Raw genomic sequence first — 22,556 nt, forward strand, 5'->3', positions numbered from 1 at the left:
AATGTCACCACTTGCAAAGTAGGTTAGAAATCAGATTAATAATGTTGCTCTCGCAGCATATGTTCGCTTTATCGGGCAACAACAAAGTTACTGATTATGGATGGTATCGTCAGAATGGAAATAATGAAGTCACTGTAAAAAAGTCATTAATTTTGGCACTTATCTTGAATGGATTCCCACGTAGATTTCGTCGAAGTTGTTATGGCTCATCTTGTTGATTCTAGCGTGATTCCACTTTGACTGCTAGAAGGTCCAGAGATCTGTATTTTAGCAATATTTGAAGACCTAACAAATGCGTTTTTCAGGAAATTCTTAATGATCAAACAATCCCAGATCAGAACAATGGTATGGTAGAAATAATTTTTGACTTGGTGTTCACGATCCACATTTTTCTTAAATTTCTTGTAAATTCACATATACTTCTTAATTGTCACATCATCAAGAAAACAGTTTTGTATCAATCTTCACATATTTAATTTCCACTTTAACCAAACACAAGACTTGGCTGTTCTTTTACAAAGCGACATAACAACGTAACTTCTGCAAAGTGAAACAAAGACTGCTCTGTGCGCATTCGCGCCAAAACGGTTGCAAGTAAGTCAAAGATTATGACAGTCTCACAGAAATGAATACACACAAGAACCATATCACTAATATATCGATATATCGGAGTACCTATACATTAATAAAACCAAATGTGAATATTGTCACAAAAATATGTCTGTTACTTCGCAGAAAAGTAGTACGATATTACTGGTATCGAGAACTGGGTTTGGAGTCCCGTAATGGTCGCGTAAATAAAGAACCATTACAAGCTGTATAATAGAATGACGAAAATGAAAATTTGTCTTTCAAAATGATGGAGCACTGCAGTCAGTCGTCCTTTCCTTTTAGGGTTTATTAAAGCAAATCTAGATTTCGGCTAGTGCCTAGACATTATCAATGCACTATTTAGTGGTTTCAAAACATCCCCTAGTACGTGAGACCCTTGTTGTACGGGCTTCTGTCACAGTTCATTCAAGACAGTCTTCCGTCAAGAGGGGTCTCACGCACTAGGGGATGTTGAAACTACTAAATAGTGCATTGATAATGTCTAGGCACTAGCCGAAATCTGGATTTGCTTTAATAAAACCTGAACGGAAAGAACGACTGATTGCTGTACTCCATCATTTTGAAAGTCGTGTCACAGTCGTTGAGTGTATCCCACATTCCTAATGGAAGGTAACTTGATGAAAATTTTTGCCAGACCGGGACTCGAACCCGGATTTCCCGCTATTCGGCTGTCAGTGCTCGACTCAGGGCCACACCTAAACTTCCAAATGTCGTCAACCATGTAGCTACAACCTGTACTCGTATATCCTTTGTGTATTTTCCCTTACAGGCGAGACATTTTACTTGAAACTCACTTTCCCGGTGCCAGCCTATAAATACGACATTGCAGTCCCTGTGTTATTCCGATTTCCTTCGGACAGGCATGCTTGTACGAACGAACTTTGCATCGTAATGTGGAATAACACAGGCACTGTAATGTCCCGTTGTACTGGATCAAGAACGAAGTGCTCGGATTATAAACAGTATAATACTGGGATGTATTCTTTCATTCCTAGTGTTCAATCTACACATAGAAACAGCAATAAAAGAAATAAATGGAATTTCGAGGAGTGCTGTTAAGATTCAGCGTTAAAAGATATCAATCACAGAATACGCTGATTGTCTTGCTAGCCTCAGTGAAAGTGAAAAATAATTGCATGGCCTGTTAAATCGAACGGACTGTCTGATGATTGTAGAATACGGATTTAGAGTAAATCGTAAAAAGACGACGTTAAGGTCGAGTAGCAAGAATGAGATTAGCGAGAAAATTACGTCAAAATTAGGAACCATGGTGTACACGAAGCGAAGCAATTCTGCAACGTTGGAAGCAAAATAACACCTGATCCACAAAGCAAGGATGACAATAGGAGACTAACACTTGCAAAGAGGACATTCCTGGCCAAAACGAATCTATTAATGTCTACTATGAGTCATAATTTGAGACACATTCCTGAGAATGTACGTTTACAGCACAGCATTGTTCATAACTGAATCATGGATTGTGGAAAAGCCACACTGAAGAGAATCGAGGCGTTTGAAATGTGACACTAGTTCAGGACGTTGAGTGCAAGTGATGAAGAGGTTGCCGTAGGAGAGAAATTCATCGTGGGCCGCATCAAACCAGTCAGAGGAGTGTGAGACGCCCGCTACACCCGCAGGGCAGAACAGATGATTATGATTGTGGAAAGGGCCAAACAAGGTTGGGGTCAGTTTCACGTCAAAATTATAATTTATTGTAATTTAATAAGACATTTGACTGCCGTAGTAGCCGAGCGGTTCTAGGCGCTACAGTCTGGAACCGCGCGACCGCTACGGTCGCAGGTTCGAATCCAGCCTCGGGCATGGATGTGTGTGATGTCATTACGTTAGTTAGGTTTAAGAGGTTCTAGGTTCTAGGGGACTGATGACCTCAGACGTTAAGTCCCATAGTGCTCAGAGCCATTTGAACCAATAATACGTTTACAACCAAAGCGGCACATAGTCGAACTTTTACAACTACGACTTTCAAACTTCAAATCTTTCTCGGCTGAAGGCCTCCAAACAAGAAACCTTAAAAATCAACAAGATAAAAATAGTTAAAATAGCAAATAAAATAATTAAAATATATATGGTATCACAGATAGGCTGGAAGCCTCAAGGCAAGGGTGGATAGACAAACGTAAAGAAGATGCAATACAAATGGCTGAAAGCCCACAATCAAATTTTCAAGATTTTAAAATAAATTACCATAACCTTTCAAAGGCAGAAGGCCGCTTGAAAGGTAATTTTAAGAATAAGATTACAAGGCTGAAGGCCCATAATTAATTTTCGAAAATTTTAAAAAAACATGAGCACAAGTCTTAAGTTTTAAGTAGCCAAAACCAGACTGAAAGGAAAGACAACACAACGGCAATAACCTTTCTGCAAATATCCACTCGTCGGAATTCAAACTGACTCACATAAAACACAGTAAAACCAAGAATTTCTTTAAATCATTGGCTATGATAGTTTATAAACCGACAATTAAACACCGATGAGAAAGCCAGTAAAGACAACAGCACTCAGAAGCCTCCATGGGGTCGGTCTGCCCTCGTTGACTTAGGCGAGACAGGTGGTGAGCCCAGGTACACTTGATCCGTCGGAACCCAACCAGGGGACAGCCACGGACCAACCGACACACGACTTGCTTGCCACGAATCGGTACATGAGAATTCAAACACAAAATGTTACGGGAGTGATTATCCACAATCGATATGTATATGTATCAAGCTGTCAAAACTACACACCGTGTTGGACAGCGACAACAGATGAGGAAAGGCCACTGCCTGAAATTACATTGGTGGTCAGGGCAGGTAACCGGAACACTAACGGCCACAAGGCAGAAAATTCCGATGGTGCACTTGAATTGTAGTCAACCAATATTGTTAATTCCAGCGCATAGCGGCTAAATTTCAGCAATAGAAACACTCGGCGTTGCTCACAGGAAAACCTCCCCAACAGTGAACCACCGAAACGAACCACACAACACGAATGGACGTGGCTTGGGTACTTGAAGCCCCTACTCAACTTGACGTCCTGGGTCGGTGAACCACGAAGCTCGTAGCGATCGGACAGCTCCACACAGGCTCCGGCACTGCGCAGGGGGCGCCAGCGGACCCAGCCGACTGCACCACGTGGAGAACCTCCCTGGTCGGCACCAACCGACCGACTGCCCACTGGTCAGTCCGCGACTGCTGCTCCGTAGCGACTGCACTGCTGGTGCCTCTCGCACTCACTTCCAGACACACGACGGAGGAAATACTGGCTCGGAAACACGCCCACTGGCTAAACGACATCCCTGCACCAGGAAAGGACCGACCCAAGTTCCACAGGATGGTAATTGAAGGGGCGCAGAAGCGCTCAGAGAACCAGATACACGACACCCGATGAGACGACCGACCTCTCTCAGAGCCAATACGCCACCAACATTTAAAATAACTTGTCAATCAAAATCACACAAACTACACACACAACCTGACAAACACTTGCATGAAGACGTGAACGATACCCAACAGTAACTAAGCACACACGAAGACAAATCGGGAGTCGATGCACACACACAGCCGACTCATGAGCGATCGGAAAGACAAAATGCGTCGTCCGGTAGGACGACCGACCGACGATCCACCAAGACCGTGGCCCGGCTCAAGTGATGCATGGCGGCAATGGTCGGGCGAGCCAAGTCGACGCAAACCTCACAGCTCCAAACCGACTGCACTAGTGCCGCATTGCAACTCCCCGACTGGCAGGTCCGGACTGAGCTGCAGACGTGTTCCAACCGAGCCTCTACCACGCCGTAGCGGAGAAGCGAGGCAACTGTCCCCCAATTGGAGCAGCTGATCGCCGCCAATTGCAGGGATGAATCCAAGTACTTGAGTTGTGATTTGAAGTGTATGAGACGCAACAAGAGCAAATTGAAGCACACATTAAATTCGAGTCTATTTTAAAAGTATACTTAAATGAATGAAGTTTCCTAATTTCCGAAATACGTCTGCATAGAGACGCGAAATTTAAGAATGTAAGGCTCTTTCCTGACAAGGTGAAGCGAGTTTACATCGAGTTATTTGCATCAGATAATTACATGAAACTTTTAAATTAGCAGACAGTACGATTATTACTTAATTCACGTAATTTCCATGTCAGGTTGTAACGCCGGAAATGCATATCCTCCTATTTCCATCTATTGTACTATAAATTTGTTTTCCTTATTTTTGTTACCTGAATATATGACATTTCTGTGTCTTTACATATTGTAATTGTTTTACTATTTGTATATATATATATTTATGCATTTATGTCGATGTATAATTGGTTTGTTTCGTAAATACTATTTGTATTTTTACGCTGGGTCTTGCCTAGGGAAATCTGCTATCGAACGATTACATCGATAGGTCGTGTGAAGAATCAAAGTGTGTAGGATCTTTGGTAGTGTTAACTCTGCCGCGTGGAGCGCGGGCAGAGCAGAGGAGTCTGGCTGGAGTAGCGAGTGGAGCAGGTGTGTTGTGTGTAGCTCCCGCGAGTTGCCGCGCTTTCGGGGTTTAGCAGTATGTAATTGCGCTCGACTTGCGATGATAGTTTCTGACATGGTGTCGCGGACGGGAAGCATTAGCTGGCGCACATCAAGAGCCCGTTTCGCCTGGTGACCGTGTCGAGAAGAAGGCGCGCCAGCATCCAGCTTCTGCAACAGCGACGGCCGACAATGAGTGACTGTCGCCACCTCCTCGATCGACGGCTTCAAACCTTCAATCAACCAACAAGGAAGACTAAAAGCACGTAAAGTTTCAGAACTGTATGGCAGACCTCAGCTTTTCATATTGTTCCATTTGCCTCGCAAAATTACAGCAACTTAGCATGAACCTTTGTTGCTCATTGTCCCAATTGCATTGCCAAGCAGGGTCCCTTTCTTTTCCGAAATGAACCCGAGTGTCGTTGAAATTCAAACGCCAGCATTAAAATAATATAATTAGATTTCACTGCTTTAATTTCAAAGTTCAGTTAAAGTATTCATAGCTGGCTACAATACTTAGATTACACGAGCACAAATTAAGAGTGCGAGTTTTGTTAGCATATTTTAGCTTTCCTGTGACTGCAGCTCAGCTTGGTACGTACTAAATTTTACTATTGTTAATTGTCCAGAATCATTTAATTCAAGTTCAAAGTTAAAAATCTTGTTTCTAAATTGCGTAGAGTCAAGTTGCTTTTGAAATGATTGTTGAGGTAGTCCAAGACTAACCGTAGTTTACTGGGTTTCGATGTGCTTCAGAAAGAAAGCTCACTATTAACTTCAGTCACTAAATTAACTTTCGATTTTCCGGTTTTATTAATTCTTTTGCTAAATTAAGTCAGAGTGTAGCGAAATTTATTACTTCTGACAAACTTTCAGTTTTCACACTACACGTGTCAACCCTCAGTTGCCACGCTTCTAGTGCTAATTATATGTGTAATAACCTTTCTTTTTCAGTTACTAATGTAATTGTCCTTAGGACTGGCGACCGTGATTTCCCCCAAATCTCAAATATCTAATTACCGCTAGTTAATTGTTAACGTAACGGCCGCACTTTTACTTTCTTTATTAACTTTACCCCTATTTCAAAATTAATTTCCACCAGTTTCATTTGCATAATTTCTTTCATTTAGATGTAACCCTTTCCTCCCTCTTTACCGACAGGTTAACTTCGGTGACGATTGCTTTTCCAAAATTCCCATTAGGTACACGCGGTTTCATTTTTCACTGTCATTAAGGTCGATAAGTGAGGGGGAGGTTACACGTGGCGACCTGGTGACAGGACAATCTTCAGATTTGAGGTTGTTCTGGACACGAATTTTGCATTGTGCAAATCTCGTAACAAAGTACTGGTTACGAAATGGTCGATACGTCAGCGTGAATATTAGTGTGAGGAATCCTAATTAGATTTGAGATTTGGCATTTATATTGAAAATTATTAAAATTAGTGAAGGCAACAATTGCCAAAATTTGGTAGACTTGGATACGGAACAATCGGTCGAACAGTGGGAAACGCGCACCGCGGTACCCATTGTTCAGGGGCTGGCGGCTAGCATGAAAGACGCGACCGCCGAAACGCAACAAAGAGCAGAAATGGAATTCCAAACATTAGAAAATGTTTCGGAATCGGAAGTGAAAATGAAATCGGAATCCCTTGATGACGAATACGGGGGGACAATTAAAGAGGAAGCCGCTACGGAAGTAAAACCGGTAGTTTCCGGGAATTTAACTGATTTATTGAATGTTTTGATTAACGAAATCAAGAGTCAATCGGCCAAGCAAGAAGCTCAGACTGAAAAAATTGAACGAAAGCTAGACGATCAGAACAAAGCTATTAATGTTGTTAACAACAATGTTGGAGTTGTTAACACAAAAGTTGATAAAATCAAAGAAGATATTGTTGTGATTAATACCGAAATCGGTAATCTTAAACAGGAAATGATAGGCGTTCAGGCGGAAATTGCGAGCATAAATACTCGTTTTTATTCCGAAATTAGCAAAATCGAGAAAAGTGTAGGAGAAGCAGTTGCTCCGATCATCGAGAATAAGGTGACGGAACAAATTCAGTTAGTGAAAAAAGAGGATCAAAAGAAGGTGGAAGCTTTAAAGGCTTTAGTATCCGAGGTAGATACCAAAGTGACGAAGCAGGCTAATAACTGCGAAGAGAAAAAAAGGGAAGTAGAAACGCTTGCGACAACCACTTGCCAAGTAATTACGAGAGTGTCGGAATTAGAAAAGAAACTTGACGAAAAACAGAGCTATGTGCCAATCTGTGCACATAGTTCGGAATTGTTGACGAAAGAGGAGCGGTTCGACCCCTTGAAAAAAGGCGGTATACACGCGACGGATTTCATTAAAAATTGTGAAAGACTTTTACCCAGATCATGGACTAATGAGAGAAAAATTAATGCTGTTATTGATGTGTTGGCTAGTGATGCCAAGCGTTGGGGCTTAAACCTCAACATTACGAACCTGACTTTTGACGAGTTTAAAAATTTGTTTCTGGCTGAATACTGGTCAGAGCAAAAACAGCAAAGTGTCTGGCGCGAATTTGTCGTATCGAGGCCTTTAGATGCGAATTCGCGCGGCTCGATGAAGGAGTTTTGTGAGGGCTGGATCCGCAAGTTGGAATATTTGCGTGATCGCCGCACGGAATCCGAAATAGTCTGGGAACTCTACAAGAAGCTTCCAGATGATACAAAACGCTATGTAGGAAGCAACTATAGGACAATCAATGATTTCCTGGAAAGAGTGGAGGACGAGGACAATTGGCGCAATAATCGCGACAGTGGTAGAGGCCGTGGTAACAACAACGTGTACCACAGCAACCACAACAACGATAACCATGGGAATAATGCATACCGCAACCATGGCAGCAATAACAATAATGGTTCGGACCGTAATAACAATCGGTACAATGCAAATAATAACAGGAATGACGGAAACCAGTACCGTACTAACGTGATACGGGCTTCACAGAATAGTAATAACGCCAGAGGGTGTGATCAGCCGCCTCAGCAGCATCCGGGGACCGTATCTGCTGGGACGAGACAGGGAAACCATTAGCCGCGCCGGTGAGGGGACGACCGGGCGTGGAGAAATTTTGGCGGCCCAATAACAGGAGAAAACCCAGGTGTCGTCGTTATGAAAATTCCGTGTGGAATAATCAACGGCGGGAGAGTGTGCCAGTGTTAAGAGAAAGGAGTGCGCCCACAAGTAGTAGATCAGCTGTATACACGGCAGTAGAAAATACATTCACTGTCAGTGAGAACAATTTAAGTAGTGTTCCGGAAATCGATTATAAAGTGGCAGCTGTAATACCCACAGCGAAACTGGAGATTGAGTTTAAGAATGATTCGCAAGTGTTGAGAGAAGATCAGATGTCGGATAAAACGTCCGTCATCGAGCGAGGGGATGCAGAGAGGGATGAGGTCTGGTTAAGGCAGTTCGGTCGCTTATACGACGAACTAAGAGATTATAGGGGCCTGTACGGGAAAAGTGTTTATGGGGAGCGCGGGCAGGATTTGCCGCGTCTCGTCCCACAGGAAGATAGTATGTGTGAAGTGATAGAAAGTTCTGGCCCTAACCGGCAGACTTTACTAGAAATAGTTGATGTTAATGGGGAGCACGAGCAAGATTCGTCGTGTTTCGTCCCGCAGGAGTTGGATGTTGAAGTAGTAACGGGAAGTTCTGGCCCTAACCGGCAGACTTTACCGAAAGTTATAGTGGGAGAAGTAGCCGACCCATCCGACGCAAACCTCCAGTTTAAACATTGCGAAAGTATTAAGGAGAAAGATTGCGAAAATTTTAGTGATAGCCGGACAGGATTGGTAGAAAAGCACATAGATTACAGCGTATATGAGGTTAGAGCTGACATTATACGGTCAGACGATAGCAGTGTGGGTTGCGCAGATCTAGCGGAAGTAATTGCAGAAACTACTGGGCACATTCCTCCAGGTAGATTGGCGGATGAGATCAATCTGACTAAAGATGAATCAACGAAGGTGACAATTAGTGAATTGATAGCAAAGCAATACTCACTAGTTGACGAGTTACAGGAAGAGGTTTCGGTATTGGAGGCGAAGCTACAGACTAAGCCTCAGGAGAGACGTGTTGAAATTAAAACTGTATGTGAAAAGAGGCTGAAAAAGCCGCCAGATAAACCGGATTTAGGATCAAAGCCGGATGCTTTTTTCTGGAATGACCTGGATATAGACGAGGATTTACTGTGGGAAAATAAAGAAACAGTCGAGGACAAGTGTAGACAGATAGTAGTGTCTGTTAATATGCACTACCTACAACTAAACGTGTTGATTGCCACCGGTGCAGAATTGAGTGTTGTATCTGGGAAAATATTTGAGTTACTGAAAGATAGACCTGGCATCGTAGTTATGCCAGTAACAGGAGTGAAAATTATCGGTGCTACTGGGAAGGCCAGTAAACCGGTCACAAAACAGATTTTTGTCCACTTCGAGATATGTGGGGCACGATTTGAACATGAGTTTGTCGTCGTGCCAGACTTGACTACGGAAGTAATTATCGGGTTAGATTGGCTATTAAAGTACCGTGCAGTGGTTAATTGCGAAAGCAAAACTTTGACATGTACGTCACAAGATAAAACAATAGTAGTTAGCTTTGACGAGGCAGGAGACGGTGTGCGTAGGCAATACCAGCCTATACACATTGTTAACTGGCCGGATGACATTGACGTAGGAATGAATTTGAACTGCCGTAACGTGAGGAATCTCGGCAATGACAGAAGTAAAAGTTTAGTGGAAGAGATAATCAAATTCCCTCCACAGATTGACATTAGTATTGGTGTGAAAAAGGATCGTTTGCGAGAAGTAATGAAGCTAAAAGCCGATGCTCGCATACGTCGTCATGACGCTAAAGCGCGTTTTGCTAAGTTTGCAATCGGAGACTTAGTTCTTGTAAAAGCTCACGAGAAATCGAGCGAGATAGACAACGAAATCTTTAAATTTAAGTTTGTTTATAATGGACCATATAAAGTCATTGGTATACCTCACACAAATGCTTATTGCTTAGAGTATCCAAGCTCTGGAAAACGATTAGGTATACGGAATATTGTAGACTTGAAATTGTACCAACCTAGGGTTGGTTAATACCACAGAATGGGTAATTTGTACAGTATGTAAAATAGAGTGTAAGATTTAACGATTTGCTAGATTGCCATGCTTTTGACTGACCAAGGCCATTAAAGAAGTTGTAATTAATAGGTAATTAATTATGATTAATCAATTTAATTTTTAATCAATTTAATCATGATCTAATCAACTGAAAAATCCAAGCTGCTAGTTTAAGTTTTCAGCTGAGTCACAGTACATTAAGGAATGTAAATATGCTTTTGTAACTAGCTGTCAGATTTCATGAATGTGTGTTTTATTAGTCATTGCCGATGTACTTAGACGCTGTTTCAAGTTTCAGGCTAATACATGCAAGTGATGATGGACAGTGTTGAGTTATCCACTGTGATAGTATTGAGGGACTCCTTGAGATTACTCGGGAGTGAGATTTTCCTAAAGAATTCAGTGAAACGGACGTTCTGGAAATGCCGTTACAAGGGCGAGAGAGATCAAGCGTGCCGCACAGGCGGGCGCAACAATACTGGCGGGGCGGAACCGCTGTCGGCTCTTGTGCCGCTGTCGGCATTCTTTGTACTTGCGAGTACGGAAGGCGGAGTTGTTTTTCTTCCCGGACAGCTGATATGAAAGAATTCTGCTGTCAATATTTATGTTTTTGTCGATCTGCTGTATATTATTTTCTTGTCTAGCGTTAAGTGCACACTCATGACGAGAATATTAATTATGAAAAGTTTATATAAAATACGTATTCTATGTAATTAATTATTGATTTGCGTATTTTGATATACCTGTTTTCTATGACCATGTAATCTGATTAATTTTGTAAATAGTATTCCATTTCTTGATACTGCTGGGAATTTTGATTTTTAGAATAGCTAAACCATTTTCTATGTTTTCTATGAATTTTAATATGTTGTCAACCTGTTTTATTTTGATCAAGGTGACAGAGTGGAATAAGATTAGGGGTGTCTCCACTCAATTATTATCGTCTAAAAATTTGTTTATGGTTAATTAGGCGAATGCTAAATTTTGTTGATGTTTTGAGCATATGCATTTCCGCTGTTTCTTTTTTGGGACATTTTCTGAGTCTGTTTAGGTTACACGAACATCCTCAGACAATGTGGGGCATATGTAACGCCGGAAATGCATATCCTCCTATTTCCATCTGTTGTACTATAAATTTGTTTTCCTTATTTTTGTTACCTGAATATATGACATTTCTGTGTCTTTACATATTGTAATTGTTTTACTATTTGTATATATATATATTTATGCATTTATGTCGATGTATAATTGGTTTGTTTCGTAAATACTATTTGTATTTTTACGCTGGGTCTTGCCTAGGGAAATCTGCTATCGAACGATTACATCGATAGGTCGTGTGAAGAATCAAAGTGTGTAGGATCTTTGGTAGTGTTAACTGTGGAGCGCGGGCAGAGCAGTTGGAGTCTGGCTGGAGTAGCGAGTGGAGCAGGTGTGTGGTGTGACGCTCCCGCGAGTTGCCGCGCTTTCGGGGTTTAGCAGTATGTAATTGCGCTCGACTTGCGATGATAGTTTCTGACATGGTGTCGCGGACGGGAAGCATTAGCTGGCGCACATCAAGAGCCCGTTTCGCCTGGTGACCGTGTCGAGAAGAAGGCGCGCCAGCATCCAGCTTCTGCAACAGCGACGGCCGACAATGAGTGACTGTCGCCACCTCCTCGATCGACGGCTTCAAACCTTCAATCAACCAACAAGGAAGACTAAAAGCACGTAAAGTTTCAGAACTGTATGGCAGACCTCAGCTTTTCATATTGTTCCATTTGCCTCGCAAAATTACAGCAACTTAGCATGAACCTTTGTTGCTCATTGTCCCAATTGCATTGCCAAGCAGGGTCCCTTCCTTTTCCGAAATGAACCCGAGTGTCGTTGAAATTCAAACGCCAGCATTAAAATAATATAATTAGATTTCACTGCTTTAATTTCAAAGTTCAGTTAAAGTATTCATAGCTGGCTACAATACTTAGATTACACGAGCACAAATTAAGAGTGCGAGTTTTGTTAGCATATTTTAGCTTTCCTGTGACTGCAGCTCAGCTTGGTACGTACTAAATTTTACTATTGTTAATTGTTCAGAATCATTTAATTCAAGTTCAAAGTTAAATCTCTTGTTTCTAAATTGCGTAGAGTCAAGTTGCTTTTGAAATGATTGTTGAGGTAGTCCAAGACTAACCGTAGTTTACTGGGTTTCGATGTGCTTCAGAAAGAAAGCTCACTATTAACTTCAGTCACTAAATTAACTTTCAATTTTCCGGTTTTATTAATTCTTTTGCCAAATTAAGTCAGAGTGTAGCGAAATTTATTACTTCTGACAAACTTTCAGTTTTCACACTACACGTGTCAACCTTCAGTTGCCACGCTTCTAGTGCTAATTATATGTGTAATAACCTTTCTTTTTCAGTTACTATAGTAATTGTCCTTAGGACTGGCGACCGTGATTTCCCCCAAATCTCAAATATCTAATTACCGCTAGTTAATTGTTAACGTAACGGCCGCACTTTTACTTTCTTTATTAACTTTACCCCTATTTCAAAATTAATTTCCACCAGTTTCATTTGCATTTTTCCTTTCATTTAGATGTAACCCTTTCCTCCCTCTTTACCGACAGGTTAACTTCGGTGACGATTGCTTTTCCAAAATTCCCATTAGGTACACGCGGTTTCATTTTTCACTGTCATTAAGGTCGATAAGTGAGGGGGAGGTTACAAGGTCCCGTTTGCTTTTTGCCGACTACTGTGTACATTTTCCACGCTTACTTTTGTTTAGCACAGTATTGTCTACACTATTTTGGTGCGATTAATTGTAATAACCCATATCACTTTAAATACCGTACGAATTTCATTCGCACATTAGTTTTTAACACTGGTTGCACCTCAGAAAGTGGTTGAGCTTGCAACATTTGATCAAACATTTGACCATTTACGAAGTATAATCACCACCTGACAACACACGTTAAGTATCTAAACGCAATTATTCGACGTACCTCTGATTCACACTTAATATATATTTGATTGTCTTGGTAACCTGGAAATATAACGTTCAAAATTATACACACTGACAGTATTTCCACACTATTTAACCTAGGCCTATATTGCACGATTTCCATGACACTACACCTTTTTCAAATCAGTTGGAAATCCAAATAATGTCGGTATAGCATCGTCTCTCAGTTGACGTCTGTTTACATAATTTTCCATGTAACAATTCTCTTCCAAATGAAGAGAGCACAGCAAATGATTTGCTGTTGGTTGGAAGTGCTTTTTCCGAGTAACAACTATCCTTTTCCAATTTAGAAAATCATTTGTAAGGGGAACCTACACAAAAACAAACGCTCATGATCTATTATTTCTCCATGAAAATACTATATACAAGTAATAGAAAGTAACAAAGAACCAGAAATTGCTGACCTGTGAAATGAAACATTGTTTCCGTCTTCGTCTTTGCTTCCATTCTTACTGTTACAATTAAAAGCAGCAGACGAACGAACCCTTTTTACGCACTGTTTCCCTGCAAATGGTGGCTTCTATAACGTTCAATGAGGGGACGCGAACTAGCGCCAATGCGCGGTCTAGTTTTTATTTAGAAGTCTATGGTTCCAACTGACTGGCAGCCTGAACTCGCGGCCCGAACACCCTTACGACAGGCAACAACCCGACCGGGAAGTAATAGCAGTCGAGCAAAGATACTACGAGAGGAGATATATCGATACGCGCTGCTAATGCCGCTCACGCTCAGGCAAAGCACCAACTCAGTGACAGGAGTAATTTAAATTAACGTAGTGAGGTGGAAGTACGTTAAAAATAGGGTGTAAAATACATGATGGCGGGAACACGAGCCACGCACGGCTCAGAGTGACCAAAAGAAAAATGAAAGAAAAGAAAGGGCAAGACGCTGTTTCATCGCAACAGTGTTCATCAATGACAAATTGTGTTGGCTTCTGTCTCGGGTTCTGCGACAGTTTATTTGATGATTTTTCTGACACTTCGCCAGCACAAGTGGCTGGCATCGTCAAAGCTTCACCCTCCCATGCTATTGGTGGACCAGAATCGAGCTCGCGGCCGGAGATAGTACGCAGCTAGCTCGCCAACGTCCAAAGGCTTTTCCGTGGTCGTTACCGCTGCGGTTCTCCCCTTGCTACCTGCAACGGTTGTTCTATTGCAGCACGGTAGTCCGGGATTCGTTCACTTTCAGGCTTCCTCCTTTCTTGTTGAAGCCATTGTCACACAATCTAACACTCGGCGAAGTGACACATTGGAAGAAGTGTCGGTTACGTTCAAAATGGTTCAAATGGCTCTGAGCACTATGGGACTCAACTTCTGAGGTCATTAGTCCCCTAGAAAAAAAAAGGCTCTGAGCACTATGGGACTCAACTGCTGTGGTCATTAGTCCCGTAGAACTTAGTACTAAAATCTAACTAACCTAAGGACATCACACACATCCATGCCCGAGGCAGGATTCGAACCTGCGACCGTAGCAGTCACACGGTTCCGGACTGCGCGCCTAGAACCGCGAGACCACCGCGGCCGGCTGTCGGTTACGTCCTTTCTGCCATACAGTCCCATAGAGACGGACAGGATCGGCTGTATACACTCCTGGAAATGGAAAAAAGAACACATTGACACCGGTGTGTCAGACCCACCATACTTGCTCCGGACACTGCGAGAGGGCTGTACAAGCAATGATCACACGCACGGCACAGCGGACACACCAGGACCCGCGGTGTTGGCCGTCGAATGGCGCTAGCTGCGCAGCATTTGTGCACCGCCGCCGTCAGTGTCAGCCAGTTTGCCGTGGCATACGGAGCTCCATCGCAGTCTTTAACACTGGTAGCATGCCACGACAGCGTGGACGTGAACCGTATGTGCAGTTGACGGACTTTGAGCGAGGGCGTATAGTGGGCATGCGGGAGGCCAGGTGGACGTACCGCCGAATTGCTCAACACGTGGGGCGTGAGGTCTCCACAGTACATCGATGTTGTCGCCAGTGGTCGGCGGAAGGTGCACGTGCCCGTCGACCTGGGACCGGACCGCAGCGACGCACGGATGCACGCCAAGACCGTAGGATCCTACGCAGTGCCGTAGGGGACCGCACCGCCACTTCCCAGCAAATTAGGGACACTGTTGCTCCTGGGGTATCGGCGAGGACCATTCGCAACCGTCTCCATGAAGCTGGGCTACGGTCCCGCACACCGTTAGGCCGTCTTCCGCTCACGCCCCAACATCGTGCAGCCCGCCTCCAGTGGTGTCGCGACAGGCGTGAATGGAGGGACGAATGGAGACGTGTCGTCTTCAGCGATGAGAGTCGCTTCTGCCTTGGTGCCAATGATGGTCGTATGCGTGTTTGGCGCCGTGCAGGTGAGCGCCACAATCAGGACTGCATACGACCGAGGCACACAGGGCCAACACCCGGCATCATGGTGTGGGGAGCGATCTCCTACACTGGCCGTACACCACTGATGATCGTCGAGGGGACACTGAATAGTGCACGGTACATCCAAACCGTCATCGAACCCATCGTTCTACCATTCCTGGACCGGCAAGGGAACTTGCTGTTCCAACAGGACAATGCACGTCCGCATGTATCCCGTGCCACCCAACGTGCTCTAGAAGGTGTAAGTCAACTACCCTGGCCAGCAAGATCTCCGGATCTGTCCCCCATTGAGCATGATTGGGACTGGATGAAGCGTCGTCTCACGCGGTCTGCACGTCCAGCACGAACGCTGGTCCAACTAAGGCGCCAGGTGGAAATGGCATGGCAAGCCGTTCCACAGGACTACATCCAGCATCTCTACGATCGTCTCCATGGGAGAATAGCAGCCTGCATTGCTGCGAAAGGTGGATATACACTGTACTAGTGCCGACATTGTGCATGCTCTGTTGCCTGTGTCTATGTGCCTGTGGTTCTGTCAGTGTGATCATGTGATGTATCTGACCCCAGGAATGTGTCAATAAAGTTTCCCCTTCCTGGGACAATGAATTCACGGTGTTCTTATTTCAATTTCCAGGAGTGTATTTCACAGTCAATGTCCCCACAATTAGGCGTATCTCCCCTCAATGTATATGTATTTTCCGTCATTTATGTTTAAATGTAGAGGTCGTCAATCACCTTCAGACAGCAATTTGGAAACGCTCCACGACGTCTCAAAACTCTTCGACATTCCTTATGTTGTGAAGGTAATGAAAGATATTTTTATACCTGACGAAAGAATACTTAGAGGGAATATAGCCTATGCTACAGTCCTGTAGAGGATTTTCACAACAAGTAACGATACTTCAGCGACGTGAAAACTCGTATATTGTCCAGTTTCTTCCGTCTTCGAAAATAACTCGTATAAAGGGGAGTAATCTACATTTCGTGCGAGAAATTCGAGGTGTGTGGTTAACAACATCGTTCTCTCGGATTCCTTAAAGTAAATTTTTTAAACCGGTAGGTATATGTCGAGGAGAAGTTTTTTTAGAACTGCTGTACACGTCCAAGCTGAAGCTGATTGTTTCGCAGTGCACCTCGGCTACCAGCAAGGGCGGTCAACGAGGAATAGGCAATCGGAAGTACCGAATTAGCTCAGCCTTTGACGTGTACAAAGAATGCGCCTACCTGTCTGATCTTTCCCACGGCAGCGAGGGCTGGCGAAGTAACCTGTGTGCTGGATAACTACGACAGAAGCGGACATGTGTATGTTGCGTGAGAGAAGATTCAAAATTGTGGGCGTTTGTACTGGATGTTCAAAATGGTTCAAATGGCTCTGAGCACTATGGGACTCAACTTCTGAGGTCATTAGTCCCCTAGAACTTAGAACTAGTTAAACCTAACTAACCTAAGGACATCACAAACATCCATGCCCGAGGCAGGATTCGAACCTGCGACCGTAGCGGTCTTGCGGTTCCAGACTGCAGCGCCTTTAACCGCACGGCCACTTCGGCCGGCTGTACTGGATGTATTCATAGCATCTGAATTCCTACCGCTCCAACCAATGGAAGCTCTCCATGACCGGAGGTGGTGCCCTCTGGTATACACGACTGTGACTGCGGTTGCGGCGGAAATATTCACTGACCTCTCTATGCGGCGCTGGCGGTGTACAGGGGGGTGGGAGTGCCGCATGTGGACCTTGGGACAGGACATCTTGTTATGACAACCACTGCTGCAAGCTGGCTCATGGTTTAAGTGTGTCGTGTTGAGTGCTTCTCAATATACACTGCAGTGGACTCTTGTCTTGCAGTGGTATTTGCTGATGTCTCTATTGAATCACGCACCTTCATCCCTCCTTCCGAATGTAGCGGAGAGAACCAATTTAGGAATTCTACACTGTTTGAGAAGCCCAATCACGACGTCAAATTCCCGATTGATCAATTTATTGTTTCCAACGGTGGTTTTGCGTGCACCCGTTCGTTCTGGTGTGGGTCTCTCTCCCGGCCGATGTGTATAGAGGCTACGCTGTGCATGACGGATAGTGTGCGCCTCGCGAAATCTAGTTTGTGTGATCGGTAGGATTTAATCTTCATGATAAGTTTACTGGACTGTTGTAGTGGAGGAAGGTGTTCGTGCTATCAAACGTTGGTGTGCATAAGACCTCTGATATATTTAGCGCTAACATCTATCTGTGGTGCAAATTTCATTACTTTATTTGCATAATCTTTGTATGTGATACTCAAACGTTGAAAATATGTTTTATTATGAAGAAGGATCATTGTAAGGTGGAGAGAGTGTTATAAGTGATCTGTTTGACTCCTGCAAATTGTTAAACAATTTGAAAGGGTAGTGTGAATGGCTTACTTCTAACCTAAACTAACCTAGCCTATCTATTTTTGACATCGAAATTGCATCAGCTCTCCCTTTCTCTGCAGCATCAGTCAATAGGAACACGGTATTTGAGAAGAGATGAAAAACTACGCCTGCATGTTTCGGACGTTGGTTCACACAGACAATCATTGAGTAGCCTCTTGAGTAAAACAGAGACAGGAAGCGAGTCTGGAATTTCTCGAGCAACAGAATGCTGCTACTTGATGCTTTGTTTGGGGGCAACAATACTGGTGGTATTTAGTAACGTAGACTGTAATTAGGACATTGGGAGGTTTTGACCTTTGTTGCAGTGCCCTGACGATAGAGACATGCACGGGAGAACCCAAACGGCGTGTACTATACTGCACTTCATTCCATTAATGATCTGTACACCACTTTTGCAGGGTTTAACTGTCAGTGCAATATGATTGCTGTATGTTTCTCTATCTGTAAAAAATAGTAATTCTAGTAATTTGTCAATCTGTAGTAAGTGACGATGGGTTTCGAAATATGTCATGAGTTTTTAGATATGAATTTGTTCTGACTTTCGCCGGCCGGAGTGGCAGAGCAATTCTAGGCGCTACAGTCTGGAACCGCGCTACCGCTACGGTCGCAGGTTCTAATCCTGCCTCGCGCATGGATGTGTGTGATGTCCTTAGGTTAGCTAGGTTTAAGTAATTCTAAGTTCTAGGGGACTGATGACCTCAGAAGTTAAGTCCCATAGTGCTCAGAGCCATTTGAACCATTTTTTTTTTTTTGTTCTGATTTTCCCTATTTGCTTAGACACCAGCATGCTTGGAAAAGCGAGGAAAATAAATAATAAGAGTCTTAACATCGCTGACTTGCACCACATACAAACTATGCCTACTCAGTGTTTCCAAGCCCGATCAAAATAAAAAAGAGCAGCATTTGATTATACATTAAAAAAAATGTCGCGTGACTAGGGCCTCCCGTCGGGTAGACCGTTCGCCGGGTGCAAGTCTTTCGATTTGACGCCACTTCGGCGACTTGCGCGTCGATGGGCATGAGATGACGATGATTAGGACAACACAACATCCAGTCCCCGTGTGGAGAAAATCTCCGACTCAACCGGGAATCGAACCCGGGCCCTTAGGATTGACAGTTCGTCGCGCTGACCACTCGGCTACCGGGGGCGGACAATGTTTAAATATTACATACTGTGATCGATTTCCTGACAAATTCTCTAAAGAAGGTATATTCCATACAGCATCTTATACCCTGTAAATTGTTTAAATAAACATTATTGGATACACTGCAGTCAGTTTCCTGACAAATTCTTTAATAATATAAATATAGTATATTTTACACCGCCTTGTACTGCTCAAATTGTTTAAATAAACAATATTCCACCCATTATCTGAACTCTATAAACAATATTCCATATGATCCAATCGATTTTCCTTCAAATGACTGACCAAGTGATTCAGTTTCCGGGAATGGGAGCGGAGGGGGACTGCAGGGTTTCCCAGATGGTGATTTAACTAATTGATCGATTTAATTAATTGTGCGATTTAATTAATTAGTCAATCAAATTTATACCAGAAGTGTGCTTGCATCAGCGAAGAAGTTCTGTGAGGGGTAAATTAGGAGGAAATGGAGGGAGAAGAGGAGGAGGCGGAGGGGTGGGGGAACAATAGGTTAAGAACATATCACTCAAAAGGAAAGGTTATCCCCAGTGGGTCATAACCCGTCAATCAAAAGGATGGGTTATTCCCAGGTAGTGTTAACCCTCTTACCAGAACAATAGGTTAAGTGCTTCTCAATCGAAAGAGCAATAGGTTTACCCCTGATGTTCACTAAGTAATTGTTCTGATGCCACCCTTGCCCTACTACTAACAATTATGGGAGGTCATCAATGTCAGACAGGACTGTCAACACGATTGTAAAATTGATTGTAAAATGATTGTAAAATTTTATGATTTTACTGTCGCAATATGACGTTACCGTCGCATTTCACTTTGTGAGATTATGTCATTTTTTCCCGGACACAGGAAGGGAACCCTGCGCTCTCACGGTGGATTATGTGTTCCTGGAAGCGTTTGTATAGCCTCCACTGTCAGCGAAGGGCAGTCGCTGAATCTCATTAGAGAGAGCGACCTCTTTTAGGGGGAATGGGCAGTTTGCGGAACTCTCAGAGGCATCCATACAATAACTGAGTGCAGAATTCTTTCTTTTCTGCTAGATTTCAAACGTTCAGATGCTATTGCACCATCTCGCCAGTGTGGGGGAGACTGCTGCGTTTGCCCTAAACATTTGGTCCACACAGTCGTTTTGCATTGCTCTAGAGTTCTTAATGTGTAAGTATGAGCAATCACGAAGACACCGCTTCGGCTGAGGGCTGACTTCGCGTTATGAAATGTGTATCTCTTACGCAAAAGGAGGGGAAGTTACAGGCGCTTTCCATTCCCGTTTCATGAAATTAGAAACCTTGAAACGTCCCCTTTGAAAAATTCTACAAGACTGTGCTTAAACTGACACACAATATTTTTAGCGCAACGCAATCTGACTTTCAAAAATCCCTACAAAAGAATGGCCCTGACTAACATTAACCTATACCTTTCACAAATCACTTACTTCACAAAAATCTTCGTTACTCGAACTACTGCAATACAGCGAGCGCCACTACCGCCAGCTAAATAAAAGATTCAAACTACTGAAGGCACTAACTACTGATAGGCATAGTTAGCAAATGAAAGATTTTGATAGAGAACAAACAGTGTATTTACCTCAATAGTCATCAAAAGTCATAATATACGTAAGAGTTCATAACATCCATTCTTACAAATATCAAAACTCCGCCATCTCTCTCCCCACATCCACCACTGCTGGCGGCTCACCTCCAACTGCGCAACGCTACGCGCTGTTCACATCCAGCTGCCGCTGCCCAACACTACAATGGCAGACAACAATGCAAACTAGCCACAGACTGTACACAGCACAGCCAGTGATTTTCATACAGAGCGCTACGTAACGTTGCCAATATGAAAACATAAACAGCCTACTTACAACCTGTGCGTCGGTAGTGGGTTAATATCCACTCTGTTCGTGTTATGTATTTGTGATGGAAAACAGAATCCACTCACGTTGGGATTCCGTTAGCGAGTGCGTTTGTAATGGCATCAAAACACCTGTGAGTGAGTGTGATCTTTGCGGACGCTACGGTGATAGTAAGGGGCGTATCAGTACACTTCACGTATTCATCTTCGTGTAACAGTCGTTCTCCGTGGTTTGGACCGCTTCGCACCACGTCGGATTGCGAAGCGTCAGCATTCAGAGCCAGTGGAGCGCAGCTTCCGTCAACAGGGGCAACGTCACCAGCTGTCACACCGTCCGCCACTGGGGACGTTGGCTTCGGTGTCAGAGGGGGCGTGTGACGTGGGCTGTTGCGGAGACGGCAGAGGGATCAGCAAAGACGGCTGCTAGACGTATTCGCGAATACCAACAAACAAGGCTAAGACATCTCGTCCACGCAGGATGAAACACTAATGAAGCAGAAAGTGACTCAGAAAGTGCAACAACGCACCCCACAGAAATCAGTGCCCAGAACAACCACCTCTGGCCGTAATAACGACCTTGATACGCCTGGGCACTGAGTCAAACAGAACTTGGATGCTGTGTACAGGTACAGCTGTCCCTGCAGCTTCAACACGATACCACAGTTCATCAAGAGTAGTGACTGGCGTATTGTGACGAGCCAGTTGCTCGGCCACCATTGATCAGACGTTTTCAGTTGGTGAGAGATATGGAGAATGTGCTGGCCAGGGCAGCAGTCGAACATTTTCTGTATCCAGAAAGGCCCGTACAAGACCTGCAACATGCGGTCGTGCATTATCCTGCTGAAATGTAGTGTTTCGCAGGGATCGAATGAAGGGTAGAGCCACGGGTCGTAACACATCTGAAATGTAACGTCGAATGTTCAAAGTGCCGTCAATCCGAACAAGAGATTGCAAGTACGCTGTTTAGGTTTTTATATTGGTAACGCCATGTAGCGCTCTGTGTGAAAATCACTGGCTGCGCTGTGTGCAGTCTGTGGCTAGGTGGCATTGTTGTAATATTCGCTATTGTAGTGTTGGGCTGTCGGCTGTTAACAGCGCGTAGCGTTGCGCAGTTGGAGGTGAGCCGCCAACGGTGGTGGATGTGGGGAAGTGAGATGGCAGATTTTTGAGAATGGATAATCTGGAGGTGTGTCCATCAGAAACTGTGCATTTCTAAGAATGGATGTCATGAACTGCTATATATATTATCACTATGAAGGTAAATACATTGTTTGTTCTCTATTAAAATCTTTCATTTGCTAACTATGCCTATCAGTAGTTAGTGCCTTCAGTAGTTTGAATCTTTTATTTAGCTGGCAGTAGTGGCGCTCGCTGTATTGCAGTAGATCGAGTAACGAAGATTTTTGTGAGGTAAGTGATTTGTGAAAGGTATAGGTTAATGTTAGTCAGGGCCATTCTTTTGTAGGGATTTTTGAAAGTCAGATTGCGTTGCGCTAAAAATATTGTGTG

This window comes from Schistocerca nitens, chromosome 6, assembly GCF_023898315.1.
Source record: "Schistocerca nitens isolate TAMUIC-IGC-003100 chromosome 6, iqSchNite1.1, whole genome shotgun sequence".
NCBI lineage: Eukaryota > Metazoa > Arthropoda > Insecta > Orthoptera > Acrididae > Schistocerca > Schistocerca nitens.